Here is a 10,535-nt window from a genome sequence, read left to right on the forward strand (position 1 = left end):
TATTAGCTAAATCTAAGGTTATAATTAAGGGAATAAGAACAATATAGTAGGGGATCCAAACTGTACCTTAACTATCCTTTGATCCATTCTATTCTATGATCAGTTAAGGGTGATTTTCAACTCTTTTGTAAAGAAAAAGTAGAGATGGAGATCAGTATCATTTATTGTTCATTTACCAAATATTTGTTGTGTCTATACTACGTTCCAGGCTTTTTGTAAGTGTTTGTTCTAAGTGCTCGGACCTACCTGTGACCAGTGAAAAGATATAATGATCTCTGGCTTTGTGGAGCTTAAATTCTAGCAGAGGGAGCTAGATAATAGATGTAATAAATAAGTAAAGCTTATGGTATGTTAGAAGGTGATAAGGACTATGTATAGCAAGAGGAGGAGGACTAGAAGAGTGTAGGGTAAGGGAGTGTCTCAGTTTGTCTCAGTTTCCCATTTTATTTTATTTTATTTTACTTTTTTTTATTTTTCATACTTTTATTTTCAGCTTCTTTTTTTTTATTATTATACTTTAGGTTTTAGGGTACATGTGTACAATGTGCAGGTTTGTTACATATGTATCCATGTGCCATGTTGTTTTGCTGCACCCATTAACTCGTCATTTAGCATTAGGTATATCTCCTAATGCTGTCCCTCCCCCCACCCCCAACCCAACAACAGTCCCCGGAGTGTGATGTTCCCCTTCCTGTGTCCATGAGTTCTCATTGTTCAGTTCCCACCTATGAGTGAGAACATGCAGTGTTTGGTTTTTTGTCCTTGCGATAGTTTACTGAGAATGATGATTTCCAGTTTCATCCATGTCCCTACAAAGGACATGAACTCATCATTTTTTATGGCTGCATAGTATTCCATGGTGTATATGTGCCATATTTTCTTAATCCAGTCTATCGTTGTTGGACATTTGGGTTGGTTCCAAGTCTTTGCTATTGTGAATAGTGCCGCAATAAACATACGTGTGCATGTGTCTTTATAGCAGCATGATTTATAGTCCTTTGTGTATATACCCAGTAATGGGATGGCTGGGTCAAATGGTATTTCTAGTTCTAGATCCCTGAGGAATCGCCACACTGACTTCCACAATGGTTGAACTAGTTTACAGTCCCACCAACAGTGTAAAAGTGTTCCTATTTCTCCACATCCTCTCCAGCACCTGTTGTTTCCTGACTTTTTAATGATGGCCATTCTAACTGGTGTGAGATGGTATCTCACTGTGGTTTTGATTTGCATTTTTCTGATGGCCAGTGATGATGAGCATTTTTTCATATGTTTTTTGGCTGCATAAATGTCTTCTTTTGAGAAGTGTCTGTTAATGTCCTTCACCCACTTTTTGATGGGGTTGTCTGTTTTTTTTCTTGTAAATTTGTTTGAGTTCATTGTAGATTCTGGATATTAGTCCTTTGTCAGATGAGTAGGTTGCAAAAATTTTCTCCCATTCTGTAGGTTGTCTGTTCACTCTGATGGTAGTTTCTTTTGCTGTACAGAAGCTCTTTAGTTTAATTAGATCCCATTTGTCAATTTTGGCTTTTGTTGCCATTGCTTTTGGTGTTTTAGACATGAAGTCCTTGCCCACGCCTATGTCCTGAATGGTATTGCCTAGGTTTTCTTGTAGGATTTTAATGGTTTTAGTTCTAACATTAAAGTCTTTAATCCATCTTGAATTAATTTTTGTATAAGGTGTAAGGAAGGGATCCAGTTTCAGCTTTCTACATATGGCTAGCCAGTTTTCCCGGCACCATTTATTAAATAGGGAATCCTTTCCCCATTGCTTGTTTTTGTCAGGTTTGTCAAAGATCAGATAGTTGTAGATATGCGGCATTATTTCTGAGGGCTCTGTTCTGTTCCATTGATCTATGTCTCAGTTGTGGTACCAGTACCATGCTGTTTTGGTTACTGTAGCCTTGTAGTATAGTTTGAAGTCAGGTAGCGTGATGCCTCCAGCTTTGTTCTTTCCACTTAGGATTGACTTGGCGATGCGGGCTCTTTTTTGGTTCCATATGAACTTTAAAGTAGTTTTTTCCAATTCTGTGAAGAAAGTCATTGGTAGCTTGATGGGGATGGCATTGAATCCATAAATTACCTTGGGCAGTATGGCCATTTTCACAATACTGATTCTTCCAACCCATGAGCATGGAATGTTCTTCCATTTGTTTGTATCCTCTTTTATTTCATTGAGCAGTGGTTTGTAGTTCTCCTTGAAGAGGTCCTTCACATCCCTTGTAAGTTGGATTCCTAGGTATTTTATTCTCTTTGAAGCAGTTGTGAATGAGAGTTCACTCATGATTTGGCTCTCTGTCTGTGATTGGTGTACAAGAATGCTTGTGATTTTTGTACATTGATTTTGTATCCTGAGACTTTGCTGAAGTTGCTAATCAGCTTAAGGAGATTTTGGGCTGAGACAGTGGGGTTTTCTAGATATACAATCATGTCATCTGCAAACAGGGACAATTTGACTTCCTCTTTTCCTAATTGAATACCCTCTATTTCCTTCTCCTGCCTGATTGCCCTGGCCAGAACTTCCAGCACTATGTTGAATAGGAGTGGTGATAGAGGGCATCCCTGTCTTGTGCCAGTTTTCAAAGGGAATGCTTCCAGTTTTTGCCCATTCAGTATGATATTGGCTGTGGGTTTGTCATAGATAGCTCTTATTATTTTAGATACGTCCCATCAATACCTAATTTATTGAGAGTTTTTAGCATGAAGCGTTGTTGAATTTTGTCAAAGTCCTTTTCTGCATCTATTGAGATAATCATGTGGTTTTTTGTCTTTGGTTCTGTTTATATGCTGGATTACCTTTATTGATTTGCGTATGTTGAACCAGCCTTGCATCCCAGGGATGAAGCCCACTTGATCATGGTGTATAAGCTTTTTGATGTGCTGCTGGTTTGGTTTGCCAGTAGTTTATTGAGGATTTTTGCATCAATGTTCATCAAGGATATTGGTCTGAAATTCTCTTTTTTGGTTATGTCTCTGCCAGGCTTTGGTATCAGGATGATGCTGGCCTCATAAAATGTGTTAGGGAGGATTCCCTCTTTTTCTATCGATTGGAATGGTTTCAGAAGGAATGGTACCAGTTCCTCCTTGTACCTCTGGTAGAATTCGGCTGTGAATCCATCAGGTCCTGGACTCTTTTTGGTTGGTAAGCTATTGATTATTGCCACAATTTCAGAGCCTGTTCTTGGTCTATTCAGAGATTCAACTTCTTCCTGGTTTAGTCTTGGAAGGGTGTATTTGTCGAGGAATTTATCCATTTCTTCTAGATTTTCTAGTTTATTTGCATAGAGGTGTTTGTAGTATTCTCTGATGGTAGATTGTATTTCTGTGGGATCGGTGGTGATATCCCCTTTTTCATTTTTTATTGCATCTATTTGATTCTTCTCTCTTTTCCTCTTTACTAGTCTTGCTAGCGGTCTATCAATTTTGTTGATCTTTTCAAAAAACCAGCTCCTGGATTCATTAATTTTTTGAAGGGTTTTTTGTGTCTCTATTTCCTTCAGTTCTGCTCTGATTTTAGTTATTTCTAGCCTTCTGCTAGCTTTTGAATGTGTTTGCTCTTGCTTTTCTAGTTCTTTTAATTGTGATGTTAGGGTGTCGATTTTGGATCTTTCCTGCTTTCTCTTGTGGGCATTTAGTGCTATAAATTTCCCTCTACACACTGCTTTGAATGTGTCCCAGAGATTCTGGTATGTTGTGTCTTTGTTCTCGTTGGTTTCAAAGAACATCTTTATTTCTGCCTTCATTTCATTATGTACCCAATAGTCATTCAGGAGCAGGTTGTTCAGTTTCCATGTAGTTGAGCGGTTTTGAGTGAGTTTCTTAATCCTGAGTTCTAGTTTGATTGCACTGTGGTCTGAGAGACAGTTTGTTATAATTTCTGTTCTTTTACATTTGCTGAGGAGAGCTTTACTTCCAACTATGTGGTCAATTTTGGAATAGGTGTGGTGTGGTGCTGAAAAGAATGTATATTCTGTTGATTTGGGGTGGAGAGTTCTGTAGATGTCTTTCGCGGTCCTGCCGCAGGGGTTATTCAGGGATGCACCGAGAAGTAGTGAGAAGAATGAAGAAAGAAAGACACAGAAAAGCGGGATTAGGAGGGATGGTTCCCTGATAGGGAAGCGCCGACAGCTCTGGTTTATTCAGTGCTTTTATACATGCCAGGGGTCAAAAGTCCGGATAATAATTGTTTTCGTCTTCCTTTGATGCGGCCTCTGCAGTCTGTCCTGTGCTAACCATTAACTATGAAAAGCCATTCACAGTGCTTCACTGATCTGGTAAGAACAGGAAGGTACCCATAACAGGATCTTCGGTGGGGTCTTTGCCATGCCACCTACGATCTCCGGTGGGGTCTTTGCCATGCCACCTACTTTCCTGTCTGCAGGCTTTGCCAATGCATGGGAATGTGAATTTGGCTCCCCACAGATGTCTATTAGGTCCACTTTGTGCAGAGCTGAGTTCAATTCCTGGATATCCTTGTTAACTTTCTGTCTCATTGATCTGTCTAAGGTTGACAGTGGGGTGTTAAAATCTCCCATTATTATTGTGTGGGAGTTTAAGTCCCTTTGTAGGTCACTCAGGACTTGCTTTATGAATCTGGGTGCTCCTGTGTTGGGTGCATATATATTTAGGATAGTTAGCTCTTCTTGTTGAATTGATCCCTTTACCATTATGTAATGGCCTTGTCTCTTTTGATCTTTGTTGGTTTAAAGTCTATTTTATCAGAGACTAGGATTGCAACCCCTGCCTTTTTTTGTTTTCCATTTGCTTGATAGGTCTTCCTCCATCCCTTTATTTTGAGTCTATGTGTGTCTCTGCACGTGACATGGCTTTCCTGAATACAGCACACTGATGGGTCTTGACTCCTTATCCAGTTTGCCAGTCTGTGTCTTTTAATTGGAGCATTTAGCCCATTTACATTTAAAGTTAATATTGTTATGTGTGAATTTGATCCTGTCATTATGATGTTAGTTGGTTATTTTGCTCGTTAGTTGATGCAGTTTCTTCCTAGCCTCGATGGTCTTTACAATTTGGCATGTTTTTGCAGGGGCTGGTACTGGTTGTTCCTTTCCATGTTTAGTGCTTCCTTCAGGAGCTCTTTTAGGGCAGGCCTGGTGGTGACAAAATCACTCAGCATTTGCTTGTCTGTAAAGTATTTTATTTCTCCTTCACTTATGAAGCTTAGTTTGGCTGGATATGAAATTCTGGGTTGAAAATTCTTTTCTTTAAGAATGTTGAATATCAGCCCCCACCCTCTTCTGGCCTGTAGAGTTTCTGCCAAGAGATCAGCTGTTAGTCTGATGGGCTTCCCTTTGTGGGTAACCCGACCTTTCTCTCTGGCTGCCCTTAACATTTTTTCCTTCGTTTCAACTTCGGTGAATCTGACAATTATGTGTCTTGGAGTTGCTCTTCTCAAGGAGTATCTTTGTGGCATTCTCTGTATTTCCTGAATCTGAATGTTGGCCTGCCTTGCTAGATTGGGGAAGTTCTCCTGGATAATATCTTGCAGAGTGTTTTCCAACTTGGTTCCATTCTCCCCGTCATTTTCAGGTACACCAATCAGACGTAGGTTTGGTCTTTTCACATAGTCCCAAATTTCTTGGAGGCTTTGTTCGTTCCTTTTTATTCTTTTTTCTCTAAACTTCCCTTCTCGCTTCATTTCATTCATTTCATCTTCCATCGCTGATACCCTTTCTTCCAGTTGATCACATCGGCTACCGAGGCTTCTGCAATCTGCGTGTAGTTCTCAATACTTGGCTTTCAGCTCCATCAGCTCCTTTAAGCCCTTCTCTCCATTGGTTATTCTAGTTATCCATTTGTCTAATTTTTTGTCAAAGTTTTTAACTTCTTTGCTATTGTTGTGAATTTCCTCCCGTAGCTCGGAGTAGTTTGATCGTCTGAAGCCTTCTTCTCTCAACTTGTCAAAGTCATTCTCCGTCCAGCTTTGTTCCGTTGCTGGTGAGGAACTGCGTTCCTTTGGAGGAGGAGAGGTGCTCTGCTTTTTAGAGTTTCCAGTTTTTCTGCTCTGTTTTTTCCCCATCTTTGTGGTTTTATCTACTTTTGGTCTTTGATAATGGTGATGTACAGATGGGTTTTTGGTGTGGATGTCCTTTCTGTTTGTTAGTTTTCCTTCTACCAGACAAGACCCTCAGCTGCAGGGAGTTTGGAGTTTGCTAGAGGTCCCCTCCAGACCCTGTTTGGCTGGGTGTCAGCAGCGGTGGCTGCAGAACAGCGGATTTTCGTGAGACCACAAATTCAGCTGTCTGATAGTTCCTCTGGAAGTTTTGTCTCAGAGGAGTACCCGGCCGAGTGAGGTGTCAGTCTGTCCCTACTGGGGGGTGCCTCCCAGTTAGGCTGCTCGGGGGTCAGGGACCCACTTTAGGAGGCAGTCTGTCCATTCTCAGATCTCCAGCTGTGTGCTGGGAACCACTACTCTTCAAAGCTGTCAGTCAGACAGGGACATTAAGTCGGCAGAGGTTCCTGCTGATTTTGTTTGTCTGTGCCTGCCCCAGAGGTGGAGCTACAGAGGCAGGCAGGCCTCCTTGAGCTGTGGTGGGCTCCACCCAGATCAAGCTTCCTGGCTGCTTTGTTTACCTAAGCAAGCCTGGGCAATGGCGGGCGCCCCTCCCCCCGCCTCACTGCCGCCTTGCAGTTTGATCTCAGACTGCTGTGCTAGCAATCAGCGAGACTCCGTGGGCATAGGACCCTCTGAGCCAGTTGCGGGACACAATCTCCTGGTGTGCCGTTTTCCAGGCCCGTTGGAAAAGCGCAGTATGAGGGTGGGACTGACCCGATTTTCCAGGTGCCGTCTGTTACCCCTTTCTTTGACTAGGAAAGGGAACTCCCTGACCCCTTGCGCTTCCCGAGGGAGGCAATGCCTCGCCGTGCTTCGGCTCGCGCACAGTGCGCTGCACCGGCTGTCCTGCACCCACTGTTTGGCACTCCCTAGTGAGATGAAACCGGTACCTCAAACGGAGATGCAGAAATCACCCGTCTTCTGTGTCGCTCAGGCTGGGAGCTGTAGACCGGAGCTGTTCCTATTCGGCCATCTTGGCTCCACCCCTCAGTTTCCCATTTTAAATATAGTGGTCAGGATAGGCCTCACTGAGAAAGTGAAAAAGACTAAGCCAAGGGAATTCGATGTGTGATGTCTAAACAAGAGCATTCTAGACGAGAGAGCCAGTGCAAGAGTGTCAGCTTGGCAGGGCTGAAGTGAATGAGGGAGACAGTAGCAGAATACGAGGCAAAGACGTGACAAGGCAGGGTAAGGGACTGAGGGGTGAGGAAGGTATAGCTTGTGGTCCTAATAGGCCATGTAAGGAATCTGGCTTTTACTCTGAGTGAGGTAGGAACCTTTATAAATCGTTATTTGAAAATAAGTAGGATAAACTACAGGTGATCTTGTTTCTGCATGTGTGCCCAATTATTCTCAAAAACTCATTTGATTAGGAGTTTGAGACCAGCCTGGCCAACATGGCAAAACCCCGTCTCTACTAGAAATACAAAAATTAGCTGGGCGTGGTGGCTCACACTCATAATCCCAGCCACTTGGGAGGCCGAGGCAGGAGAATTGCTTGAGCAATCAGCAGTGAGCTGAGATCGCACCACTGCACTCCAGCCTGGACAACAGAGCGAGACTCCGTCTCAAAACAAACAAACAAACTCCTCATTTGATACCTTTATGAAAATCTGAATTATGCCATCGCTTATGCATTGGTGTATATAGCTACCCATCAAGTAGGTCCTTTCAAGATTCTGGTACAGAATGAGCAAAACCAGGAGTTGTTTACTATAATCCGTGTTGTGGAAGAGCTTTAGATGTGTAAACACCATTTGAATCTGTGAAAAAGAAATATGAGTATGTACTCGATGAATAGGTGAGACCTAGGAAGTACAAATAGATGATGTGAAGAAGTAGAACTGAACAAACTTTTACTGGGTATTATGTGTCAGGCACTGGGAAGGCACTCGGATTGGAAATATAATCAAACTCAGTCTCCTCTCTCAGGAAGACAGGCAAGTCAGCAGTCTGTTTGATTATCTTGCAACCGTATTATAACAAAGATAAGAAACAAGTACACGTTATGGAAACAAGAAGATTTCAAGATTTATCTTGAAATGTATTCAATTTGGCCAAGCATGACATAATGGTGAAGTTCTGATAAGTGGACAAACAGGCCATGTACTTTCCCAGTTCCCTGTAACCCATGTTCCTTTCCCTATGTAACATATTCTGTTGTCTCCTCTGTCCTTTACCTTCTCCAGTGCCCCCACTCCCCTCTCAGCCATCTCTTTCAGCTAGCCACAGATGAACCCCATCACTGTGGGGGTTCATAAGCCACCATAGCTCTTTTACCTCCCAGAAAGTTTTCAGTATTCTCCAGGCTGACTGGATGGTTTCAAGGGCCACTGTAGGATTGGGGATGCTGCTTCATTTAAACCCATCTGGCTGCAGTGAAAAGAGATACATCCATGTTAGCTAAGCGAGAGAAGGGTTATTATACTGGGCAGTAAGGAGATGCTCACATTTAATCCAGCTGTTAACAAGTTGGCCTCAGTGAAGCTGCACCGGTGCGTTACTCTGGTTATAAGGCAGTCCTAGATTTCAGCAGCAATATTTTATGAATCTTTGCACTTATGTTCCACAATTGACAAAAAATTAGCAGCACTCCCCATGTCTGCTTCTTTCTGATTCAACTGTGATTTCTTTCTGATGTGCCACCAACTGCAATTTCCCTCTGGGTTCTTTGGATTAAATTCCTGGGAGAGTGAGAAAAAAAATCACCTCTGCTTCTGTTTGGGCAGTGCCTTATAAGTGATAGGCCACCAGGCAGTCTGTTGATGGGCTTACCTTGGTCAGATGTCTACTATGGCTCCAATCAACATAGGTTCTAAAACGAAGTCATATGATACAAGGATGGCACCCCAAATTATGTTTGGTTCAGGTGCCTCTGCTCCAATTTTGTGTATGAAGCCCACAAAACCCCCAATCCTTAAGACAAGTGCCGTATAATTCCAACAATCACAATATTTCAAAGTACCATCAACGGATATATGCCACTTGTAATACTGACACTATTTGCAAGATCTTATTGCTTTGAATCATAAAAACAAAAACAAAAACAAAACACTAAGCTCAAGAGAGCAATGTAGTGTAACGGAAAGAACATGGACTTTGGAGCCACACAGCCCTAAGGCTGGATTTCTAATTAGTCTTTCACTCTCTGTGATAGCAGACTTTACTCATCATTTTTGAGCTTGAGTTCCCTCATTTCTAAAATGAGGATAAACATTCTTATTTATAAAAGTAGTGATAAGTAGAATTACATTTTTTAAGGTTTGTGATAAAAGTAGGTGCTTGATAAATAAAATCTCCTTTTCAACTAAAACTTAATATTTACAAATATATTCAGTGTTTCAAAAGATATAGAGTACCTGTACCTACTATGGACCAGGCACTGTTAGGGGATGGGCATATAATAATAAGATAGTTCTTTTCAAGGACTTTATAATTTAATCGAATTATTCAAAAAATAAGGCCACTAACTAAGAGATATATCCAACTCAGTCAATCCAAATTATTTGCAAGAAATCATGCTAGGCAATGGGGGATGGTGGTGGTGTGAGGGAGAATCCAAAAATGAATAGTCATTCTATGTAAGTAGGAACCTACTCTAATTGGACATGAGATGTGCATTTTACACTGAAATTTAGAGTTTCCTTGCCAATAGTTTCAAAGAGCCAGAAACACAATTTTCAACTTTTGGAAAGCAGTTTCTCAGTTATCTTAGCTGCTCGATGGTCTAGTTACATTTATCCTAAATTCAACAACCAAGTAGTTGCAGACTTTATTAAATTAAAATAGCTCCTAGTACAGCGTTGCAAGCAGTAGGTTTGCAAAATTTGTCAGGTTACTCATTTCTTTACCTACACCACTTTTTTTCTACTTCCATTCCTTTATTCTATATAATGCGGAGTTCCCATCCTAAGTATTTTTTTCCGAACTTTCTACTAGGAAGCCTCATTTGCTATTATTGAGGTTATCTTTTTCCCTTTAATTCCATTGATTTGTAATCTTACCTCTTATTTTTTCTTGAGACAAAAAAAAAAGTGCAGGGCAGTGGCACAATCATGGCTCTCTGTAACCTCTACCTCTTAGGCTGAAACAACCCTCCCAGTAGCCTGTGGAGTAGTTGGGACCACAGGCGAGCGCCACTAGGCCCGGCTAATTTTTGTATTTTTTGTAGAGACGGGGTTTCCCCATGTTGGCCAGGCTGGTCTGGAACTCCTGACCTCAGCGATCTGCTGGCCTGGGCCAAAGCGCTGGGATTACAGGCATAAGCCATGGCACCTGGCCAACTCTTATTTCTGAATTATGTTTGAATCCTTTCTTTTTCCCATTTTACATTACATTCCTATCACTTTTTAAAATCCCAGATAAATATTTTAAAGCAAAAACAACTATTATTTTAAATATTTGTAATTTTCAGATATTAGGACTACTGTTAGAATGCTGGCTTGACCCAAAATAAGGTCTG

This window comes from Nomascus leucogenys, chromosome 21, assembly GCF_006542625.1.
Source record: "Nomascus leucogenys isolate Asia chromosome 21, Asia_NLE_v1, whole genome shotgun sequence".
In the NCBI taxonomy this organism is placed as follows: Eukaryota; Metazoa; Chordata; class Mammalia; order Primates; family Hylobatidae; genus Nomascus; species Nomascus leucogenys.